This window comes from Triticum urartu, chromosome 4 (assembly GCF_003073215.2).
Source record: "Triticum urartu cultivar G1812 chromosome 4, Tu2.1, whole genome shotgun sequence".
NCBI lineage: Eukaryota > Viridiplantae > Streptophyta > Magnoliopsida > Poales > Poaceae > Triticum > Triticum urartu.
In genome coordinates, this window is record NC_053025.1 from 515,857,051 (window position 1) to 515,882,789 (window position 25,739).

The window sequence follows — 25,739 nt, forward strand, 5'->3', positions numbered from 1 at the left end:
ACCGTACCACTCTGGTGCGGATCATACTCTAGTTGACCTACGAGGTTCGGTAGTAACTTGATCTGAAGTTTCATGATCATCATCATCAACTTCCTCACTAATTGGTGTAGGCATCACTAGAACTGATTTATGTGATGAACATTTTCCAATTTGGGAGAAGGTACAATTACCTCATCAAGTTCTACTTTCCTCCCACTCACTTCTTTCAAGAGAAACTCCTTCTCTAGAAAGGATCCATTCTTAGCAATGAATATCTTGCCTTCAGATCTGTGATAGAAGGTGTACCCAACAGTTTCCTTTGGGTATCCTATGAAGACGCATTCTTTGATTTGGGTTCGAGCTTATGAGGTTGAAGCTTTTTCACATAAGCATCACAGCCCCAAACTTTAAGAAACGACAACTTAGGTTTCTTGCCAAACCATAGTTCATGCGGCGTCGTCTCAAGGGATTTAGATGGTGCCCTATTTAACGTGAATGCAGTTGTCTCTAATGTATAACCCCAAAACAATAGTGGTAAATCAGTATGAGACATCATAGATCGCACCATATCTAATAAAGTATGGTTACGATGTTCGGACACACCATTATGATGTGGTGTTCCAGGTGGCGTGAGTTGCGAAACTATTCCACACTATTTCAAATGAAGACCAAACTCGTAACTCAAATATTCGCTTCCACGATCAAATCATAGAAACTTTATTTTCTTGTTACGATGATTTCCCACTTCACTCTGAAAATTCTTTGAACTTTTTCAAATGTTTCAGACTTATGTTTCATTAAGTAGATATACCCATATCTGCTCAAATCATTTGTGAAGGTCACAAAATAATGATACCCGCCGCGAGCCTCAACACTCATTGTGTAACACCCGCGATGCGGCTATATCTCCCACGTGTCGGAGCATGACTTAGAGGCATAACCGCACAGTAGGCATGTCGCAAGAGGGGTAATCTTTACACATCCCATGTACTGAAATGAAAGGGATAAAGAGTTGGCTTACAATCGCCACTTCACACAATACATAAATATAGCATTACATCATCCAGAATACAATCAAGGTCCGACTATAGAACCAAAATAAAAGAAGAAAACCCCAATTGCTAGATCCCCGATCGTCCCAACTGGGCTCCACTACTGATCAACTGAAAACGAAACAACACAACGAACACAATCTTCATCGAGCTCCCACTTGAGCTGGGTTGCGTCACCTGCACTGGTATCATCGGCACCTGCAACTGTTTGGAAGTATCTGTGAGCCACGAGGACTCAACAATCTCACACCCGCGAGCTCAAGACTATTTAAGCTTATGGGTAGGAAAGGGGTAATGAGGTGGAGCTGCAGCAAGCACTAAGCATATATGGTGGCTAACATACGCAAATAAGAGCGAGAAGAGAAGCAATGCACGGGCGTGAACTAGATGTGATCAAGAAGTGATCCTGAAACTACTTACGTTCAAGCATAACACAAGAACCGTGTTCACTTCCCGGATTCCGCCGAAAAGAGACCATCACGGCTACACACGCGGTTGATGCATTTTAATTAAGTTAAGTGTCAAGTTCTCTACAACCGGATATTAACAAATTCCCATCTTCCCATAACCGCGGGCACGACTTTCGAAAGTTCAAACCCTGCAGGGGTGTCCAAACTTAGCCCATCACAAGCTCTCATGGTCAATGAAGGACATTCCTTCTTCCAGGAAGACCCGATTAGACTCGGAATCCCGGTTACAAGACCATTCGACAATGGTAAAACAAGACCAGCAAAACCGCCCGATGCGCCGACATCCCGATAGGAGCTGCACATATCTCGTTCTCAGGGCAACACCGGATGAGACATCCTACGAGTAAAACCAAACCTCAAGTTTCCCCGAGGTGGCCCCGCAGTCTACTCGGTTCGGACCAACACTTAGACAAGCACTGGCCCGGGGGGGGCTAAAATAAAGATGACCCTCGGGAGAGCGACTCCCAAGGGAAAAGTAGTAGGTGGTGAGGCAAATGGTAAAACCAAGGTTGGGCCTTGCTGGTGGAGTTTTATTCAAAGCGAACTGTCAAGGGGTTCCCATAACACCCAACCGTGTAAGGAACGCAAAATCAAGGAACATAACACCGGTATGACGGAAACTAGGGCGGCAAGAGTGGAACAAAACACCAGGCATAAGGCCGATCCTTCCACCCTTTACCAAGTATATAGATGCATTAAAGTAAATAACAGATAATAATGATATCCCAACAATAACCATGTTCCAACATGGAACAAACTTCAACTTCACCTGCAACTAGCAACGCTATAAGAGGGGCTGAGCAAAAGCGGTAACATAGCCAAACAACGGTTTGCTAGGAAAGGTGGGTTAGAGGCTTGACATGGCAATATGGGAGGCATGATATAGCAAGTGGTAGGTATCGCAGCATAGCAAAAGAGCAAGCAACTAGCAAGCAAAGATAGAAGTGATTTCGAGGGTATGGTCATCAATCCTGCAAGGAAGAAGAACGAGTCCATGAAGAAGACAAATGGACATAGTCGAACGGATCCTCACAAATGCGACGTTATCGGAACTAACCCGAAGAAGCAATACCGGAAAGAAGCAAACAACATGGTAAACAACCATCACATAAACATGGCATGATACACAACCAAGTATGATGCATGTCCGGTTTTAAATATGCATGGCATGGCAAAGTGCACAAACAAAACTACAAGTTAAGTGGAGCTCAATATGCAACGAGTTGCATATTGACGAGACACCACATCAATTATTTAGTTCACTCCCAGTTAGGTACTCCAATATTAAATGTTGGTTAACATGGCAAGAGGTGAAGCATAACAAAACTATACTATATAAACAATTTAAATGGGGTCGTATATAACAAACAACAAATCCGATAAATCCCCATATGCATTTAGCAAATTAACGCAAACAACAATTTAAACATTCTTGATGTTGTTATCATGATGCGGATGACATGTGCAAGTTTTATGCAAGTTTATGAAAATGTTGAAAAGAGCATGTTATGAAGCATTTGTCCTCGTGGAGGAAACGAAAGGGGTGCCACAGCGACGAAACAGAAATGATGCCGCGGCAACATTCCGATGATCCGGTAGCTTACGGGGATACCAGTGCAAAAGGAAGTGGGTGTGAGTGTGTCATGCAAGGAGATGGGGTGCTCCCAGATACCGGGTGTCCCACATGACGGTGACAAGGCAAAAGAGGGGCTTCGTGCAACGAACAACTCTGACACGGAGCAAACACGAGCATTTCATACAACATATGCATTCGTTCCACGGGTCATCGTCTCGGCGGTTATACCTTCGAAGGGTGCATACTCGGAGCGGTCCGGGTTCGGTGCAAAGTAGAGGAAGAAGACGTTCTCGGGACGTTCATATTGGAGGTAGTCGTTCATGTTCGGGAAGCGGTCGAGGTAAAGGTCTTCGACAACGGTCATCGTACACGCTCCGAGGTCGTCGGTAGAGGTTCTCGCAATCTCGGCGACGGCAGTGGTACACGTTTTCGAAGGCGTTCGAGTCATCGGTAGAGGAACTTGACGGACTTGAATCTCTTCGAGGTTGTCGTGGTACTTGGGGTCTTCGGACTTGCCGGTCTCGTCCTTGTGACGGTAGTCAAACTTGAAGTTTTTGGTTCATAGGTCTTCGGCAACGGTAGTTGTTCACGGCGCTTGTGACCCGCGGTTCTTCGGCAATGATAGTCGTACACGTACGTAGATGTTCGTGGTCATCACCGTTCGTAGTCAATGTAGTTGAACTTGACAGTCGTCGACGCCGTCGTACTTGGTATCCTGGCGCCCTCTCGGCCTTGACATAGACGAAACGGAACACGATGATTGGTACTCGATGTCCAGCGACAGCAACATAGGAGACTTGGGCGATGCTGGGCATCAAGAAGAGGAGCGTGCTCGCTCGGGCATGGAGCTGGACACGGACAACGCGCGGGGTGATCGAGCAGGCAGTAGCGCTGCTCATCCTCCTCGGTTGAGGCCGAGGCGTCATGAGGCATGGCGGGCAGACTTGGCGCGGAGCAAGGAGGACCTGCAGGGACGCGGTCGAGGAGGAGGCCGACGTCATGGAGGAGGGCGGCACAACAAGGAGCCACTCGGGGCAGAGGAAGGCAACGATGCAGGCGGCTGGAGATGGTGGTGGAGCTCTCTGCCCGTCCGACAGGTCACCGGTGGCGCTGTAGCGAAGCAAGGTCGAGGAGGAGGCCAGGTCGGGGACGAAACTGGACACCGGCATGGACCCCGAGGTGTCGCCGGACCTAGAGGTTGAGGCGACCGGTGGCGGAGCTTGGGGCGGCGTGCCATGGAGGTTCGGGCACGGCTGCGGGAGGTGGGAGGCGGGGCACTTGGGGCGCGGTGCGGCTGGACGGAGCCGGGGACGAGGCGCATGAGAGGAGAGGCGCTCGGGCTAGGCGCGGGTGCGAGGGCTGCTGCAGGAGGTGCTCAGGATCGAGAGGGAGAGAGTGAGATGGGGATCGAGAAGTGAAAGTGCGTTATATCGACTAGAGGGGGGTGAATAGGCGATTTTTATGAAATTCTTCACTGAGGAATTTGCCGGTGAGGAAATTCCTTAGCGAAGAACTACTAGCAGCGGAATAAGTACTCAAAGGTAAACATAACAGAATACAAGCATAGTCATCATGATGAAATGAAGACAGGCACAGAGTACAGGAAGCGTAATCACATGATAACACAGGATGAAGACAAACAGACTGAAGAAATTGAACTGAGGAAATTGAGAAAGTCTTCAGTTAAAGTCTTCAAACATAGATATGAACAAACATACATCACATTTATGAGGAAATGAAAGAGTTGAGGAAATAGAACCAGTAAGCTTGGTGAAGACAATGATTTGGTAGACCAGTTCCAACTGCTGTCTCAGTTGTACGTCTGGTTGGAGCGGTTGAGTATTTAAACTCGAGGACACACAGTCCCGGACACCCAGTCAAGGACACTTAGTCCAAGACACCCAGTCCTCACTGTATTCTCCTTGAACTAAGGTCACACAGACCTCGTCCAATCACTCGTGGTAAGTCTTTAGGCGACTTCCAAACCTTCACAAACTTGGTCACCCGGCGATCCACAATTCCTCTTGGATGCTCTAGACCATGACGCCTAACCATCTGGAAGAAGCACAGTCTTCAAAGGTAACAAGCGTCGGATCCACTCAGGATCAATCTCTTCAGTGATGCTCAATCACTTGGGGTTTGTAGGTGTTTGGGTTTTGGGTTTTTGGTTTTTCCTCACTTGATGATTTTCGCTCAAAGTCCTCGGAGGATGGGTTGCTCTCAAATGACAAGTGTCAGCTTCTCTTGGAGCAGCCAACCAGCTAGTGGTTGTGGGGGCAGCTATTTATAGCCTTGGGAGCAGCCCTACATTATAAGACATAAATGCCCTTCAATGATATGACCGTTAGGTGGATAGATATTTTGGAACAGCTGGCACATAGCACAGCAACGGGCGGAATTTCGAGTAGCAAAATCCTCAGGGCTATCATGTTCCTCACTGTGTAGGCAATCCGCACAGGCGAATTCCTAACTCCTCAGTCAGGACAAATTCCTCAGAGACCAGAAGAACTTCGCCTCTGTCACTGAAGAAATTGACTGAACTGTATGAGATTTCCAATGGCTTCACTCGAAGGGATTGGTAGGTGTAGGATTTTGAGTTGAGCATCACATGGAAATTTTTCCTTAGTATTTCCTTCGACCCCCTTTAGCAGTACGGTGTTTCCTATGACTCAAGAAAGAGAAAAAACAGAACTATGAAAACGAAAGTCTTCAAGCTTCATATTTCTCGCATGAATATCAAGTCTTCACGGATACACCAATTTCTTCACTTTCAAAGTCTTCATGAAAGTCTTCAGAAATACCAGAATCTTCAGTCGAAGATATTCATTTTTAGGGGTCGACTTTTCCTGTAAATATCAAACTCCTCATAGACTTATAGACCTGTGTACACTCACACACGCATTAGTCCCTTAACCTATAAGTCTTCAATACACCAAAATCACTAAGGGGCACTAGATGCACTTACAATCTCCCCCTTTTTGGTGATTGATGACAATATAGGTTAAGTTTTCAACGGGGATAAACATATGATAGTGTAAATACTGATATTGAGGAATTTGATTGCAAGATATAGAAGAACTCCCCCTGAAGATGTGCATAGTGAGGAATTTGCTTTTGAAGCAATGCACACTTGAAGAGTTGAATCATGGAGATCTCCCCCTATATCTTGTAATTCATACACGCATTTAACATATAATATGAAGAATTTGAAATGCATGATGAAATATGGTGCCTGATGAAATTCAGCATGCGTGCAATAATATTAACGAGGAATAAGCATGCAGAAAAGAGTATCAGAGCATAGTGCATCAAAAGTATCAGAGCACCATCAAGTTTAAGATTACAACTCGATCCAATAAAGTTTCAGAAGAACGAGAGTTGTAACTTAGCAAAAAAAACGTTGTATATGGGCGATAAAATAGACCCGCTTGAAGACTAACTCAAATTTCTCCCCCTTTGTCATCAAATGACCAAAAGGATCGAAACTGAGAACTAACGCCCCTGAAGATAATCAAGTTGATGAAGGAGCGCCAGCGTTGTTGGGGTCGTTGGTTGATGTAGGGCCTGCCGCAGTGTCATCTAAATCTTCATGTTCATCAGTGTCGCGCGATGAAGAATATGAGCTGGCCACCAGAGAAGGAACCTTGACCTTCTTGAATTTCTTCGGTGGAGGTGCAGACCAGTCAAAATCTTCATTAAGACCCATGTTCTTCAGATCTTCTTCACCATACAGATGTGACAGGATTGCCCAGGTGCGACCGAAGACTTGATGGAGGTAGTAGTGATTTTTCTTCACTGCATTGTGTGTGGCAGTCATGTTGTGAAGAAGTGAACCAAACTGATGCTTAACCCATTTGTGATTTCGATCCACCTTCTGGTGAAGACTAAGCAGAAGTTCACGGTCTGTCATCACGCGCGGAGCAGTGGCTTGAGGAGTGGACTTGGGAGCATTGACAGAGTCATGTGTGGCAGAGTCATCATTGGTGGAATAAGATGCGGCTTTGCGAAACTGACCATCCAATGGACGAATGCCTTCATCAATTACAGCTGGTGCCTTGCCCTTTTCATCAATTGAGGAATATGTCTGCTTGAGGACTTCAATTGGGGGCAAGTAGCTGAGATGATTTTGGAAATCAGCTTTGTAGTTGAGTGAAGACCTGGTCCTGAGGAATCTCATGATCCAAGGTGCATAAGGCTTCAGCTCAAACGGAGATAGTGCAACATTTGCCATAGTCCTCATGAAGAAATCGTGATAGTTGGCAGGAATGCCATGAACGATGTTGAATACCAGATTCTTCATGATGCCAACAATTTCCTCATCAGATGAGTCATGGCCTTTGATAGGACTGATTGTCCTCGTAAGAATACGATAGACAGTTCTGGGCACGTACAACAATTCCTTCACGAGGAATTTTGTTCATGGTGCCTGACCTGGTTTCAAAGGCTTCATCAACACTTGCATGTAATGATGTGTGAGGTCAGGTTCACTATAGATGCGGCGAGCTTCTTCAAGGGGAGGACTGAGTGGTAGAGCACGAAGCAATTCAGAGGCTGGTGCAGTGTAGTGAGTGTTTTCAGACATCCAGTCTAGCACCCATGAATTCACATCTTCAGGATTTCCGGTGATGTGCAGCGTGGCATAGAATTGAAGAATCGGTTCTTCATTCCAATCGCAGATGTCAGAGCAAAAATTGAGCAGTCCAGCATCGTGAAGAACACTGAGGACTGGTGCGAAGCATGGCAGAGATTCCATATCCACGTGAGGAATATGCTCATGGTAGAAAATCTTCTCCTTGTTGAACAGCACTGAGGAATAGAAATTGGCTTGACTAGCAGTCCAGAAATGCCTCTTCCTAATGCGAGCAGAGTCATATGGGTTATAATCTTCGAAGAATACGTGCTCGCCGAAGAAATCATCAGCCTTGAACTTTTGCTTGCGTGAGAATGGATCCTTTGGCTTTGGCAGAGGAGTGTCAGTGAGTTGCATCACGACCTCAAGAATCTGAATTGCAGGTTCTTCGGGCTGAGGAATTTCTGGTTCTTCCTCAGTGACAGTCTGCGTAGTTGGTTGTTCAGCAGCAGCAGTTTCTTCAGCGCTAGTGGCTGGAATTTCCTCATGGATAGATGCAGTGGGATGAGTTTCTTCAGAGCCCATGTGAACAGTTTGTGTGGGGGGCTGAGGAATTTGCTGTAGAGGGGTGAACATTGGAGAGTTTGGATGCTGACTTTTCCAGAATTCATCACTGATTACGGGTGTGGAGCAGCCAATGTCCACATCTTCATCTTCCATTTCTTCAATGCCAGCCTCTTCAGCTGTGAACTGAGGCATAGGCGAGGAGATGATAGGTGTTGAAGGGATCGCATCCACTTCAATTTCTTCACCCAACGGTTCAGACGAAGCAGCAGAAGGAGTTTCTTCATCAGATCCGCTGGGGATCACATATTCTTCATCAAAAGGAACAAGGTCCTTTGATGGCCTGGTTGAGATGGGAACAACATCAATCGGATGTGCAAATGAGCTTGTCATAGGCTTCATTTTCTTCGGAGCTGAAGAATCTGAAGCAGCTGATGCTTTCCTTTTCTTCACTGCAGCACGCTCTGCAGCCTTGGTCTTCTTCACATATGATGCAGATGGAAGGATTGGAGTTGAAGTTGGTGCAGGAGCAGCTGAGGAATCTGGTTGGTTTTCTTCAGTCACAACTGATGCAGTTGCCCTGAGTTCTTTAGTTTCTTCAGGCACACCACTAGTGGGTGCCCTGGAAATTTCTTCAGTGGCTGGAATGCAGTCATCAGCCCTGGAACTCACATTTTCTTCAGCAGCCTGATTGTCATCAGCGGTGCTGGCATGTTCTTCAGTCGGCTGAGCAGATGCTTCAGCCTGAGGAATTTCCTGTTGTGTTGGGGCAACAACATTTGAAGTGAACTGTTCAGTTATCTTTACAAATCTAACTTTGGCTCCTTGCCAATCAACATAGTAGGCTTGGAAGTCATCGCTGAGGGTTTTGATTTCAGATTGGATTTTTACAAGTTCATCAGTGGTCATAGTGACAACGTTGTTCTTCAGGTACTTCTCCTTTCTGTACTGGGCCTTCATGATCTGTCTGGCCTGATCATATTTCCATTTATCCTCTTGGATGAAATGAGTCAGCATGTGATTTTGACCAGGCGTCAGCTTGAAGTCAGGCATAGGAGTATTTGGGTCCTTGTGCCAGAGATCAATGTAGTCGAGGATCAACTTGGGATCCAAAAGCAGTGGCACAAGTGTGCCTTTGGCTCTAGCGGCCCTAACTTGTCTGTCTCTGATGATTTCTGCAAGTTCATCATCATCAGCTTCATCTTCTTCAGATGGCACTTGGAAAGCGACTTGCTTCTTTTGAGGACTTGGCCGAGGACCTCGTCCAGCAGTTGCCTTGGTCTTCATCAGAGTGGGGCCAGATGAAGAATTTGGTGCAGCTGAGGAGCTTGCTGAGACACCAGAGGCAATGGAGATGCCTGTAGTCCTTTGACAGAGGCCTCAGTAGAGGTAGCAGCAGCCACAATAGAGTCTTCATTGAATTTCCTCACTGCTTCTCTGGCTTGCTTGGCCAACTTGCCTTGGCGCTTGGCCCATTCATCAAGATAGTCCTCACCACGCTTAAGGCTAGTGGGATCTGCTACTTGGCCAGGTGCCAATGGAGCTCTTGGGCATGGAGGATTGAGTGCGAATTTCTCATGTACTTAGGAGTGACATATCTGTACTCCCTCCATTCTCTTACCCATCTCCTCTCCATCCTCTGTTTGCGCACTTTGCGCTCATTCTTGGTTTCCTCAGTAGGTGTGCAGTACCCAGCATATATGTCATCAGGGATCTCAAACGCTGTATTTACCTCACACCTCTTTCCTCCCTTCTGTGGCCTTTTACCATCAGCCATTTTCTTTAGTTGAGGAATTTGAACAATCGAATTCTCTGAAGAAGTATGCAACTTTTCTTCGAGGAACGCTGCAAATGAGTTAAGTTGATGAGAACCTAGTGATTCAACAGCTGACATGTGTACCTTTGAATAGAGTATAGTTGCGAGGAATTTGGAGAGGTCATATGCGTTCTCAGAAGGTTTTTCAAAAAGAACAAGTTTGAGGAATTTGACCAGATGAGTCTTTAAGATTTTCACTAAGCGTTTTTTTGTCTTAGGTTCCAGAGTTGTATAGATCGAGGATCCACACAATTGAGGAATCTTGAAGAAAAATGATGCTTAGAGAAACAAATCAAGAACAGATGACATGTGGGGTGTTTATTGTGTGAAGATTGAAGAATAAAACACCTTTGAAGATTTTATAGAGAAACTTCGAATCAAAGAGGGCAGTAAAAGTAACTTTTAATTACCCTGAATGAAGAACACGACGAACAGTGAGGTGAAACAGTGGAGTTCGTCGGTGTAGATCTTCCACGCCCTAACTTGGCGGAGGAAGACATCTATGGCGGCGGCGGAGGTGAAGATTTCCGTGGTCGGCGCAAGTACGACGACGACAAGGTCGAGGCAGTGAAGCTCTTCCTCACCGGTGATGATGGAGTAGCGGCGGCGCTAGGGTTTGGGAAGCTCGAGTGGGAGAGAGAGATCGAGCGGAGTAAAGGAAGTGAGGAAGGGATGAGGGGGTATTTATAGTAGCAGTGAAAAACTGTTCGCCCGAAGATTTGGGACGAACATGCCCCTGACCCTTTTCCTTCGCATGACATGTGTCACCCACGTACTGTGTAGTGGAGATCGTGTAAGATCGTGGGTGAATTAAAAAATTTATTGTGGGATGCGGAATGATTTGAGCGGCAAAGCCGAAAATTTGGATAAGATTAGTTTTAAAGTTCTGTTCTCAATTTCTTCAGCTGACAAGGACACAGTGAGGATTTTGAACGAGTTTCAAATAGAACGCACATGAAGAATTTGTGAACAGATTGGGTTGAGTATAGCATAGAGGGGAAGGGTCCGATCACATTCACTTAGCAGAAAACCAACTTGAAGAAATAGCAATAAGTGAATGCTGTAGAGGACATAAACTCATATATATATAGCCAATGAAGAAAAACAACGGAACCAGTGAAGACTATGCAAAGTTGAAGAATATGAATAATTTGAGGAATTTCAACTTTTGGTGGTGGCGTGACCCACCGTATAAGAATGATGATTTCAGACACCGCGTACAATTATCGTAGGGTTCTGAGAATCGAATTCTTCATTAATTTCTTCACACTAAGAGTGTTATTCTTCATTGATTGAAGTAAAACGTTTCTTCATGTGTTGCACATCTAAGTCATCAATTTTGCATAAGTGTTAGGATGAGTGTCCTTTTCAAAGAACATTCGAAGATTCTAGGATATTTAGCTCACACCGCAACTGGCTAAATCTCTTCTCATCCAAGGGCTTTGTGAAGATATCGGCTAGCTGTTCTTCAGTCTTCACATGATCAATAGAAATATCGCCCTTCAACACATGATCATGAAGAAAATGATGACGAATCTGAATGTGCTGTGTCTTCGAGTGCTGAACTGGGTTGTGAGCAATCTTGATGGCACTCTCATTATCACATAAGAGAGGCACATTCTTCATGTTGACGCCGTAGTCCTTGAGAGTTTGCTTCATCCATAGCAATTGGGCATAGCAAGAACCAGCGGCAATGTACTCAGCTTCAGCAGTAGATAGTGATACGCAGTTCTGTTTCTTCGAGGACCAACAGACCAAAGATCGTCCGAGGAAATGACATGTACCAGATGTTGACTTGCGATCCACACGATCACCAGCATAGTCAGAGTCAGAATATCCAACAAGATCAAAAGCCGAGCCCTTGGGGTACCATAATTCAAGTGTTGGTGTGTGAGCTAGATATCGAAGAATATGCTTCACAGCCTTATGGTGTGATTCCTTCGGTGCAGCTTGAAATCGGGCACACATGCAAACACTAAGCATTATATCTGGCCTAGATGCACATAAGTATAATAAGGAACCTATCATGGAGCGGTATACCTTATGATCGAAGTCAATACCATTTTCATCAGTGCACAGATGGCCATTTGTGGGCATAGGAATTTTGACGCCTTTGCAATCTTGCATGTCGAACTTCCTCACTACATCCTTGAGGTATTTCTCCTGAGATATGAATATGCCATTGTGTTGTTGACGAATTTGAAGACCCAAGAAGAATTTCAACTCTCCCATACTAGACATTTGATATTCTTCACTCATCATATAGGCAAGTTCATCACTATAGCGTTGGTCAGTACAGCCAAAGATAATATCATCAACATATACTTGGCACACAAACAATTCACCATCATAAAATTTAGTGAAAAGAGTAGGGTCGAGTGAACCGGGTTTGAAGCCTTTCTTCATGAAGAGTTCCTTCAAAGTATCATACCAAGCCCGTGGGGCCTGCTTGAGGCCATAGAGGGTCTTGTTGAGTCTGAAGACTTTGTCGGGATTCTTTGGATCTTCAAAACCTGGGGGTTGAGCAACATATACTTCTTCCTCAAGCTTACCATTGAGGAATGCACTTTTCACATCCATTTGATATAGAGTGATATCATGATGGTTAGCATAAGCAAGTAATATGTGAATAGCCTCAAGTCTAGCAACAGGTGCAAAAGTTTCATCGAAATCAATTCCTTCAACCTGTGTGTAGCCTTGAGCTACAAGCCGTGCCTTATTCCTCACAACAAGGCCATTTTCATCTTGCTTGTTGCGGTAGATCCACTTTGTGCCAATGATATTGTGCTTGAGAGGATCTGGACGTTTGACCAGTTCCCAGACATTGTTGAGCTCGAACTGATGTAATTCTTCTTGCATGGCCTGAATCCACTCAGGCTCCAGAAATGCTTCATCTAAGTGGGCTCTGTAATAGAGACAAAAGCATACTGCCCACAAAAGTTAGACAAATGTGAAGCTTTTGAGCGTGTGAGAGGACCTGGCGCTTTGATGTCATTGATGATCTTTTCAACTTGCACTTCTTTTGCAATGCGAGGATGAGCTGGTTGTCGTTGAAGAGTTTGATCAGCATTTTCTTCAGCACCATTTTCTTCAGGTGCATTAGCTCGATGTTCTTCATGTTCTGGAATGAATTCTTCAGCAGATTCTTTAGTAGGAATGACATCCTAAGTAGCCTTGAACTTGATAGTTTCCTCAGGTGCTGGTTCATCTATCACAGTAGGTAGGTGCTCTCTTTGCGAGCCATTAGTTTCATCGAACCGCACATCTATAGTTTCAACAACTTTGTGAAGAACGTTGTTGAAGACTCTGTAGGTGTGCGAGTCCTTTCCATAACCAAGCATAAAACCTTCATGTGCTTTCGGTGCAAATTTTGAGTTATGATGAGGATCTCTAATCCAACATTTAGCATCGAAGACTTTGAAATAACTTACATTGGGTTTCTTATCAGTGAGGAGTTCATAGGCAGTCTTTTTGAAGAATTTGTGAAGATATACTCTGTTGATGATGTGGCACGCGGTATCAATTGCCTCAGTCCAGAAACGACGAGGCGTTTTGTATTCATCAAGCATAGTGCGAGCCATCTCAGCAAGAGTCCTGTTCTTGCGCTCCACGACGCCGTTCTGCTAAGGGGTGTAAGGAGCAGATAACTCATGAGTAATACCAAGTTCATCAAGATAGTCATCGAGACCAGAATTCTTGAACTCAGTGCCATTGTCACTTCTGATGTGCTTGATCTTCACACCAAAGTTGGTTGAAGCCCTCGAGGAAAATCGTTTGAAGACTTCCTGCACTTCATGTTTGTAAGTAACAAGGTGTACCCATGTGTAACGAGAATAATCATCAACAATAACAAAGCCATATTGAGATGCTTCATTTGAGATAGAAGAATAATGATTAGGACCAAAGAGATCCATGTGAAGCAATTCAAATGGGCGAGTGGTGGTCATGATAGTCTTCGCTGGATGCTTGGCCTTGGTCATCTTCCCAGCTTCACAGGCTCCGCATAGGTGATCCTTGATAAATTTGACATTCTCGATGCCAATGACATGCTTCTTCTTTGCAAGCGTGTGCAAATTCCTCATGCCTGCATGACCAAGTCGTCGATGCCAGAGCCAGCCTTCTGAAGCTTTTGCAAGTAAGCACACGGCTGGTTGTGGTCATGTAGAGAAGTCAACAATATACAGGTCTCCTCTCCTAAAGCCTTTGAAGACTTTGGAATTGTCAGCTTCCATAACCACAACACAACGGTACTTGCCAAAGACAACAACCATATCAAGATCACAAAGCATTGAGACAGACATAAGGTTGTATCCTAAGGACTCAACAAGCATGACTTTTTCCATGTGTCGATCCTTTGTAATCGCAACCTTACCTAGACCCAATACCTGACTTTTGCCTTTGTCAGCAAAGATGATATGCTTCAGATGTGACGGTGATAATGGAGCATCCATCAATAGATTCTTGTCACCAGTCATGTGGTTTGTACATCCACTATCGAGGACCCACTCAGTGGCTATGGGTTGATCATCCTGCAGATGAATTAGTGCAGCTTACAAACTCATATACTTCACCAGTGAAGAATATGACATCAATTCATCAGATCAATTTCATCAAGTAAAAGAACTGATAAAGCAATATGAGGACGTGAGAAATGAAAGTTCATTTCTTCATGATTAGCTTGCGTCCTTTCAGGCATGCTTAGGTCTCCAGCAAATTCTTCAGACGATTACGTGCGTCTGGAGACCTGACCCTGCAGAAGAGATTAGTTCTTTTTCTTCACCACCCACATCTGAAGGGGCGGCAAAGAGTTCATCATTCTGCGAGCTCCATACGAGAAGGATGGCATAGAAGCCAGTCCATTTCGTTTCACATAAGAGGGGTTAGAGTAAGCATAAGAGTAAGAAGAGAAATTCTTCGAGGACTTATGGACATAATGATTTGAAGAATAATGCACATAGCCATAATCCTTAGATCTTCCCTGCGAAACAGACGGGTTAGCACGATGATGTTCATATGAGGACTTTGATCCATATGAAGAATTTGGTCCATATGAAGAATTTGATTTGGGGTTCCTATTCTTCACAGGTGGCGTCATGATGACATTCACCTAAAGATTTTCAAGGCATCTTTTGGGAACCCAGATTTTCTTCACAGGGGAGCCGTTCCTGTAGTTAGTGCCAACATATCTAGCAAATACTTCACCATTCTGATTTTTGAATAGCTTATAGTTGGAGTCAATTGACTCATCATCAGAATGAGGAGATTCACATGCAAATCCAGATAAGTTAGATGGATCAACTGGAGGTCCCTTTGCAGCAACCCATGTAGTTTTGGGGTACTTCTCAGGCTTCCAATATGTACCATCAGCATTGAGTTTCCTCTCAAAGGCGATACCCTCTTTCCTAGGGTTCCTGTTGAGGATTTGCCCTTTAAGCACATCACAAAGAGCCTGATGCCCTTTGAGGCTTTTGTACATGCCTGTCGTGTACAATTCCTTCAGCCCTGCATCGTCAGTGATACTAGCAATGTCCTCAGATGAGGAATTAGTGATAGCAGAGGCATGTGAAGAATTTGAAACATTAGCAGCATTTGAACATTCAGGTGAAGAATTAGCAGATTCACGTTCAATGCACTTCAAGCATGGAGGAACAAATTCTTCCTGAGATGCACTGATTTGTTGAGCAAGTAATGAATCGCGCTCCTTCTGAAGATCTTCATAACTTACTCTTAGCTTCTCAAGGTCTTGCTTTCTTTGAAGAAATTCATAAGAAAGCTTCTCATGATCCGATAAGAGAGTGTTATGATGACTTTGAAGTTTGTCAAGCTTAGACTGAAGTCTCTGAAGATTTTCAGTCAAAGTTTCAGTGCGATCCATTTCTTCACCCAACATATCATCACTTTTATTTAGCATGTTTTGAACCTTTTCTAGAGCCCTTTGTTGTTTTATAGCAATCTTAGCAAGTTTAGAATAGCTGGGCTTAAGGTTTTCATCAGATTCATTCTCACTTGATTCAGAGGAGGTATATTTGAGTACCTTGGCACCCTTTGCCATGAAGCAATAGGTGGGAGCGTAGTCATCATCCCCTTCATCATCCTTGTTGGTGAGGTCATTTTCCTCAATGTTAAAGATAGACTTGCTGACGAATGCAGTAGCGAGAGCAAGGCTCGCCACTCCGGATTCGGACTCCTCAGATGACTCCTCTTCCTCATTTTCTTCAGATTCAGCCTCACAGTCCATTTCCTTGCCAATGAATGCCCTGGCCTTCTTGGAGCTTCTCTTCTTGTGATATGAAGGCTTTGAGGATTTTGATGATGAGGATTTTGTGGATTTCTTATTTTTCTTTGCATCATCAGAACTGTAATCCTTGTATTTCTTCTTCTTTGATTCCTTTTCCCACTGAGGAAAATCTTGAATGAAATGTCCAGGTTTCTTGCACTTGTGACAGAGCCTCTTCTTGTAGTCACTGGATGAAGAATCATTGCTCCTTGAGGATCTTCCAAGGCGACCACGTCTTGAGAACTTTTGGAACTTCTTCACGAGTAGAGCCAGATCATGGCTCAGTTCTTCAGGATCACCAAGGCTGCTACCAGAGTCTTCATCTTCGGACTCAGATACTGCCTTGGCCTTCAGTGCACGTGTTCTGCCATAGCTTGAACCATAGAGATCTCTCTTTTCAGCAAGTTGGAACTCATGAGTATTTAGCCTCTCGAGAATATCAGCGGGATCAAGTGACTTGTAATCAGCACGTTCTTGTATCATCAATGCCAGAGTGTCAAATGAAGAATCAAGCGATCTCAGCAATTTCTTCACCACCTCATGGTCGGTGATGTCAGTGGCACCAAGTGCTTCAAGCTCATTTGAGATGTCAGTGAGGCGATCGAAGGTTTGTTGAACATTTTCATTGTCGAGTCTTTTGAAGCGGTTGAAGAGATTGCGAAGAATATCAACTCGAGAGTCACGCTGAGTTGAGACTCCTTCATTCACTTTAGACAACCTATCCCAGATAAGCTTCGCTGTTTCCAAAGCACTCACTCTGCCATATTGTCCTTTGCTCAGATGGCCACATATGATATTCTTCGCTTGAGAGTCGAGTTGCTTGAATCTCTTCACATCGGCAGCATTCAGAGAAGGTGTGATTGAGGAAACACCATTTTCCACAACATACCAGAGATCGTTATCAATTGCTTCAAGATGCATTCGCATCTTATTCTTCCAGTAGGGGTAGTCCGTCCCATCGAAGGTAGGACACCCAGCAGAGACCTTAATCATACCTGCGGTCGACATAACTAAAACTCCATGTGGTTAAACCAAAATCACACAGAACAAGGGATTACCTTGCTCTGATACCAATTGAAAGTGCATTATATCGACTAGAGGGGGGTGAATAGGCGATTTTTATGAAATTCTTCACTGAGGAATTTGCCGGTGAGGAAATTCCTTAGCGAAGAACTACTAGCAGTGGAATAAGTACTCAAAGGTAAACATAACAAAATACAAGCATAGTCATCATGATAAAATGAAGACAGGCACAGAGTACATGAAGCGTAATCACAAGATAACACAGGATGAAGACAAACAGACTGAAGAAATTGAACTGAGAAAATTGAGAAAGTCTTCAGTTAAAGTCTTCAAACATAGATATGAACAAACATATAGCACAGTTATGAGGAAATGAAAGAGTTGAGGAAATAGAACCAGTAAGCTTGGTGAAGACAATGATTTGGTAGACCAGTTCCAACTGCTGTCTCAGTTGTACGTCTGGTTGGAGCGGCTGAGTATTTAAACTCGAGGACACACAGTCCCGGACACCCAGTCAAGGACACTTAGTCCAAGACACCCAGTCCTCACCGTATTCTCCTTGAACTAAGGTCACACAGACCTCGTCCAATCACTCGTGGTAAGTCTTCATGCGACTTCCAAACCTTCACAAACTTGGTCACCCGGCGATCCACAATTCCTCTTGGATGCTCTAGACCATGACGCCTAACCATCTGGAAGAAGCACAGTCTTCAAAGGTAACAAGCGTCGGATCCACTCAGGATCAATCTCTTCAGTGATGCTCAATCACTTGGGGTTTGTAGGTGTTTGGGTTTTGGGTTTTTGGTTTTTCCTCACTTGATGATTTTCGCTCAAAGTCCTCGGAGGATGGGTTGCTCTCAAATGACAAGTGTCAGCTTCTCTTGGAGCAGCCAACCAGCTAGTGGTTATGGGGGCAGCTATTTATAGCCTTGGGAGCAGCCCTACATGATAAGACATAAATGCCCTTCAATGATATGACCGTTAGGTGGATAGATATTTTGGAACAGCTGGCACATAGCACAACAACGGGCGGAATTTCGAGTAGCAAAATCCTTAGGGCTATCATGTTCCTCACTGTGTAGGCAATCCGCACAGTCGAATTCCTAACTCCTCAGTCAGGACAAATTCCTCAGAGACCAGAAGAACTTCGTCTCTATCACTGAAGAAATTGACTGAACTGTATGAGATTTCCAATGGCTTCACTCGAAGGGATTGGTAGGTGTAGGATTTTGAGTTGAGCATCACATGGAAATTTTTCCTTAGTATTTCCTCGACCCCCTTTAACAGTACGGTGTTTCCTATGACTCAAGAAAGAGAAAAACAAAACTATGAAAATGAAAGTCTTCAAGCTTCATATTCCTCGCATGAATATCAAGTCTTCACGGACACACCAATTTCTTCACTTTCAAAGTCTTCATGAAGGTCTTCAGAAATACCAAAATCTTCAGTCGAAGATATTCATTTTTAGGGGTCGACTTTTCCTGTAAATATCAAACTCCTCATAGACTTATAGACCTGTGTACACTCACACACGCATTAGTCCCTTAACCTATAAGTCTTTAATACACCAAAATCACTAAGGGGCACTAGATGCACTTACAAGAAGCAGCGCTGCTCTCTCCCTGGTGCGAACCGTGAGGCGACGGGAGGAGGAAACGAGAGAGAGAAAGGGATCGAGCAGGGGATGAGGCTAGGGTCCGGGAGGGAGTGGGCCTTGGGCCTAAGTGGCCTGCGGCTACAGGAGGCCCAGAGGCAAGGCTGGGCTCTCTCTCTTAACCTCTCTTCTCAAAAGAAAAAAAAGAAAAAAGAAAAAACAGTACATAGATAAGAAAGAAAAGAAAGGGAGGTTAGGGGAAGGAGTTGGGCACGCGGAAAATTTTTCCGGAGCCACAAAAATACGAGGAATTTGACAAAAATGGCCTGAGGAATTTTAGAGGAAGTAAAATCCACACGCGTTGGATTTAACTCGGCAAGTTTGAATTTCGAAACCCATTCAAAAGAACTCCAAATTGGTTGAAATTATAGGATGTGACCCTAGACAATATATGTGATTTATGGGCAGATTTGGAACATTTATGGGTAAAGTAAAATTGCCACTCAATTTTACTAAAAGGCCCCAAAGAAAGAAGGGGAAGTTGAGAAGGATAAAAGGAAATTCGAAGAACTGTGCATATGTGTTGTGGGTGATCCCAAGCCAATGGAATGGTTTAATATAGCTCCCTAATATTAGGAGGATATGTTTTAAATAGAAACCACCATGTGAATTCCCTCGGTTTAAATGGATCAAAGATCCATGCCATTTATTTAGTTGAGTTAAAAAATGACATGATGGCATGATGACATGATGCAATGCACAAATGCAAAGATGAATGCAACAGACAAAACAAATTACGCGACGAAACTCAGAAAACCAAGGAAGGCATCTGAAGCTCTGGTCTTGGGGAGTTACAACACTCCAACACTACAAGAGGATCTCGACCCGAGATCTAAGATGGCACCGGAGAGAAAACGGAAGAGGAAGATAAGAGGTAAAACTAAGTTGCTTCTTTGACAAATGAGTGAAACCAAAGAACCTTGTGAGGTTGAACAAATTGAAAGAAAGAATAGAAATAAGATGAAAAAATTTGAAAACACTCCGTTAGAAAAGAGGAACGAGGAACATTACTTGAACCTTGTAGGTTGAAAGACATAATAAAAGGGTGCTATGGATAAGAAGTACATGGAAGCACTCCGGTTGAAACGAGATGTAGAAGGAATGATAAGGATCAATTACGACAACACTCCGGTTGGAAATGGAAGGTAAAGAATATGAGCTTGGCAAAATGGGAGCACTTGGATGAGAGTCCGGTAAGAAGAGGAATGATAGACACAACACTCCGGTTAAAACAAAATAGAGAAGGAATAAGAATGATATAAATTGGACAACACTCCGACTGTAAATGGAAGGAATAGAACATGATCTTGACAAGATGAGAGGATACTTGAAAAGAGGACACGACACTCTGGTTGAGTGGGTAAGCACGAAAAGAACATGGTCCTCACAATCCGAGATGACGAGTGAAAAGAGCAACATCACAATGCCTCCGGAATGAAAGAATAGAAGTTGGGTCGTTGGAAAGGAAAAAGTTGAGAAGAAAATGACATCTTCTACCACAATAGAATTTGAAAAGCATCCTTAAAAAGAAGGATTGAACGGAGTTGTTGGGAAATCAACAACGAAAAGAACAAGCTTGTTGAGGGCTTATGGAAAATATATCAAGAACTTGAGGTGAAATCCTGCCACAAACGGAAAACAATTGCTTGCTTTAAATCGACGAGGAGATGAAAAAAAACTTATATCACTGGGAGGATAAATGAAGAACTTGGTTCATTTATAAGAACCATAAATAGTAACAATCCTTAGGGCAAGCTTTAGGTGAAATATAACCCAAGATAACTCCAACGACGAGATTGATATGATAGAAAAGATGTCATGAATGAATTGAAAATGATGGGTTTAAGATATGTCACTCTTGAAAACTTGTGAAACATGAAACACGAAGGGAAATTGTCAACAATGACATAACACCACCTCAAAAGATGAGATATGAAAGAATTGCACTTTGGAATGCAGGAAGAAGAATACTTGACTCCTCAAAACAAGACATGTGTTAAAAACCATGTTTATTTCAGAGTATATCTTGGAGGATCTTAGCTTCGAGAGAAAACTTGAAGAACAATTTGAAGAATGAAAAAAATCCTTGACGAACCACCATGTTGAGCCTCCATGAAGAATTCCGGTAATAAAGAATGATCAAACGAAAGGAGAGAGAAGTTCAAAACACAAGGTGAAGCCTTGCGATGATTTAGATGGAGCTTCGCGACGAGATAATGCGGAAAAACTTGGAACTCCGGAAAAGAAAGATGAAACAATTTGAAACCGAGAATTTGATGAACCTCCGGAATAAGGAATTAATCACTTGGATGAAACAAGAATAAGAATTACATTATGCTTATCCTTCACCAATTTAAATTGACGACAAGCAACAGATTTGGCATACTACTTATTCTTCTTGAAAAGATTTAAAAGATATAGCCAAACTTGAGGAAGGTCTTCAACGAACCACCGGTAGGATTTGGAAAGAATGTATGAATTAAGGACAGTATAACCGCACCTAATCCCTGCCCTCACAGCGATTTGGATTTTCAGCCGTCCATTTTATTGATCTTGAAGTTCCTGGCCGTCAGATTTAATGTGAAAAGCAATCTGTTTCGCGGTGTGGCTAATCTGGCTCAGCTGTCCTGTGGGCTGCTACTCCACGGGCCAAAACGGACGCATGTGGTGCATTGGGCCGTCCGCCAGCCGCCAGGCCATTTCCAGCGCTAAAAGGAGGTCTGCTAGGCTTGCGAGGCGTAGGATCCGGAGCGACAGAGGAGCGGCCGGTGTGCGTCGCTCGACTGGATCCATCGCAGGTGCGGGATCGAGGAAGTCGATGCGTGCGCTGGGATCAGCCGGAGGAGCGGGATTCAGGTCCAGCCGATGCAGTCCAGTACGTGAGCGAGGGTTGGACTGTTGGACCGGCTAGTAGCGCTACCACAACCTCGCCCCATGCTCCGTCGTGGCGCCGCCGCCATAGTAGTCTACGACATCACTAGCACGGTGAGAGAGATCTTCTCTTCTCCTCGGTACTTCGTTTAGCGATCTTCTCTAAATATGTGCTGGATGAGTTGATCGCCTGCTTTCTGTTGATGTTAATCTGTTCGATTTTTTCTGTGTGGGCGTCAGGACTCTTACATCCAAGCAACGAAGAGGTGGGTTGACGAGCTTTAAAGACTAGGTATGACTGAACATGTTTCTGTACTTCCATCTTGTCGCACTGCTTCAGTTGGATCCAAAGAACACTCTGCCTTTTGTCGGTGGAAGTCATCTGTATGTCAGTGCTTAGATTTTTATATATGCACATGTCCAAACAGGGAACCCAGGTTTGGTGATGGTGTTAGTGGGCAACAAGGTTGATTTAGAAAACAAGAGGTAGGTTGGCACACAGGTACACACATTTTGCGGACAAAAATTTCAGAACCCCAGTGCTCCATCTTTCAGTCAAACCCATCATCATCTCTATTTTTTCTCTGAATGCGAGCTAATAGGAGGCGCTGGAGATGTCAGCGAAGATGGCGACCTAGCCCAGGCGATACAGCGTACGGCTCTGCGGGATTGGAATGATTCAGGCCTCCGGACCGCACGCCAATTCACGTTCATGCCAATCTCGTCTCGTTGTTCGTCTGTTCGTGAGCGAAACTGTTCCGCCAGGAATTGAAGGCAAACAATTACTCTTCAGTTTCTCTTCAGGCATTCATTCATGTTGGATGATGTCTCTCTCTCGCCAGCATTGATTAATGGATGTCTGTCTCTCTGTTTTCCCATCCTTCAGCTGCCGTGTATATATGCTTCCTCCCTAACCTTTTTCAATCCGGCGACAAAACATCCATCAACATGGTGCTCTGCTAGGTTCCCCTATAATCTTCATTTTTCCCCATTCATATAATGATTCCTTCCACCACAAGATTACATTGTGCTAATTTCCTCTCAATCAAAAATTTGTATAGGTGTTGTTCATACTGGCTTATGCTCAATTGATTCAGGCGGATCTTGGAGACTGGATGTCGCATTTTTTATTTCAGGAATTCTCAGCTCATATCTCCAATGGTTTCTAGTGCAGGTAATTACTTCAGGTGCACTGCTAGACCTTATCTTTTACCATCCATTTTTTGTATAGTGTATGACTACTTAGATTACATGTTTCTAAGTTAGGATATTTACTGTTGTTGGACAGATTACTTAGAGTTGTACAAAAAAGCGCAAAAAGTGTTACCATGCTGTTCTAGAAGGGTGTGAAGCCTCAACATCTTCTTATTTTATCCATACATGAGGAAAGCCGAATAATTATGTGGACAATTTCTTTATCCATACATGAGGAAAGCCAAATAATTATGTGGAAAATTTCTTTATCCATAAATGAGGGAAGCCGAATTATTATGTGGACAATTTCTTTATCTATACATTTGGAAAGCCAAATAATTATGTGGACAATTTCTTTATACATACATGAGGAAAGCCAAATAATTATGTCGACATTTTTTCCTTAAATGCATGGTGCAACATGTAAATGAAATCGGCCGGCCCATATTAGATAAAAATAACATGAATGCTTAATTCAGGACCATTGCGTGATGCCACAGCCGAATACAGTTGTCTCTCAGCGAAGAGAATACAAATGCCCTTATAGGTTATCTGGTTACCAAAGATAATGCTTACCTGCTATTCATGTACATAATAATCAACTGAAATTGATTCCTTCTGTATTACCCTTCTGCCTAATCAGCTACGTATCATGGTCGTTCACATCTAACGGCACCTTATTATACAATGGAATGCCTATTGCTTTGATTTCTTTATACGCTAACCATCAACTCTACTTGTGTGTTATTTAATTGGGAGTTGGGCATGGTACTGGAGAATATACAAGGAGAGATTTGATTCCTCAGGTCACAACCAGCACCTCCACCCCTTATAATTTTGTTTTCTAAAAATACTGCTTAACTTCTATTATTCTGCTTACATATGATGTAGCCTTTCAAGCTTTGGTGCCAGAGGGTTCACAGTGTGATGCTAAGTATTATGAAAACAAAATGCCCAGTTGCAGTAACCAGCAAGTCACCTCTCTACTACTTATGTCATCTTAGGTTTTGGAGGTTATAAGGAGCTTTCTTTCTTGTTTGATCATACCATGTACTTTGTGTGATGATTGCAATATCTTCTTGTGGATCTTACATAACAAGAAAAGATATCAACTAACAGCTTGGTTCCATGGTTATGTACACTTAGAAATACTTAGTTACCTAGGATCTTCCTGTTTACTCAATGCAAAATTTTATCTTATGGCATCTGAACTATAGTTTTGGTTACTCTATTTTGGCATGGTTTGCACATATTGCTACTCTGCTGTACATGTCGTATGCCATACTAGGGTATTACTACTCTGTATTATCCTAATTTTGGCGCTGGGCTACTTTCCGAGTGTTTGGATCTTCTATAAGATTTAGTTGGTTGAAAGATAGATCTAAATTATGTTGATTCCAAGTAGTAAACCGATTTTCATGCTGTCAAATTTTAACATAATATTATGTCCATCTTTGGGACCCTTCTATGGAACTCATATTGGTTCATCGAAAAAAGAGACGGGCGCAGCAACGTGCGCCAATCATGATCTAGTTGATATGATAACGAAGGAAGATAAATCTTGAACGAACCACCGTAAGAATTTAAAACGAATGAAGAAAAGATAGCAAAACACCAGGAAGAATTAGGAAATGAACGAAGATACAAGAGAGAATTTGATACAAGAGAACGAATAGATCACGAGCTGCTTAGAGAATATTTGAATGATGCACCGGTAAGATTCTGAGAATGAGAGGTGAAGGCTGGAATGAATAATTCTTCTGAAATGATGGGCTCCGGAGGAAAGAAATGAAAACAACTCATGAAATGCTCCGGGTGGATGAAAATAATTCTCACAATCAAAACAATTATGAGAGGATGGCATCACGCTTGAACTGAGAATCCTCGAGAGAAGGCACAAGATTTAGAGGAAACACTTCTTCGGTCTTCAAATCCGAGAATGACAACGAGAAACACCACCAAGAATTGTTGAAACACTCCGGAATGACTAAAAGAGGAGAGGTTGATACAAAGAAGAAAAGACTTTGAAAGATCTTGAAAAAAAGACATTTGACTGATGACAATCCATTCTTAGGTCAAACTTTGAAAGATTTGAGAATAGCTCCGGTAAAATTAAAAGAGTCAGGTAAGATCCTGGAAAAAGACTTGTGGGTTAGGGCCCACTCAAAAGATACACCGTTGAACGATTTAAAGGAAGATTGCGCCGGTTGAATTAAATGGCTTGAATGAGATAACATCCTCGAAATATCTTGAACGGATTGATAATGGAAACATGAACCTTCTGAGACATCTTCAGCACTCCGGAACAAATGAATAGCGAGAGGTGAATGATTAAGAGGTGCACCGACATGGGAAAACATTTGGAACGAGGAAAATGATATGATCAACAAAGCTTGAAATGAATCCACCGGTGAAGAAAAGAACGAAGAATAAAACACTTGAAGCTCCGTTAGAATCTTCCTGAGAATCACCGGATAAGAACATTGACTAAAAAGAATGAAGAGACTTCACATGAATAAAATGGATACTTGATTAAGAAATCTGAGTCCTTGAAGAAAAATGGGTTGGGTGGGCGGGAAAACAAAGGCAACTTGGGGACAGATGAAACGAACAACGTTGGGAAAGCCGAGAGGTGATCTTGCGGATGTTGAAATGATCGGATCCACTTGAAGAGAAACACGCCAGTTGAAAAA

At 43.4% G+C, this 25,739-nt stretch overlaps 2 long non-coding RNA genes across 3 annotated transcripts; both read left to right on the plus strand.

The window, feature by feature from the left end:
• Positions 1–21,657: 21,657 nt before the first annotated feature.
• LOC125554030 lies at positions 21,658–22,626 on the plus strand. 2 transcript variants are annotated; one of them, XR_007304297.1, is made up of 4 exons: positions 21,658–21,966; positions 22,093–22,144; positions 22,281–22,354; positions 22,455–22,626. It is a non-coding gene; the product is annotated as an uncharacterized LOC125554030 (long non-coding RNA). The 2 variants fall into 2 exon arrangements; XR_007304298.1 differs by having other exon boundaries at positions 22,281–22,338.
• A 106-nt stretch (positions 22,627–22,732) lies between these two features.
• On the plus strand, positions 22,733–24,251 carry LOC125554031. Its single transcript, XR_007304299.1, has 3 exons — positions 22,733–22,815; positions 22,914–23,852; positions 23,938–24,251. It is a non-coding gene; the product is annotated as an uncharacterized LOC125554031 (long non-coding RNA).
• Positions 24,252–25,739: the final 1,488 nt, after the last annotated feature.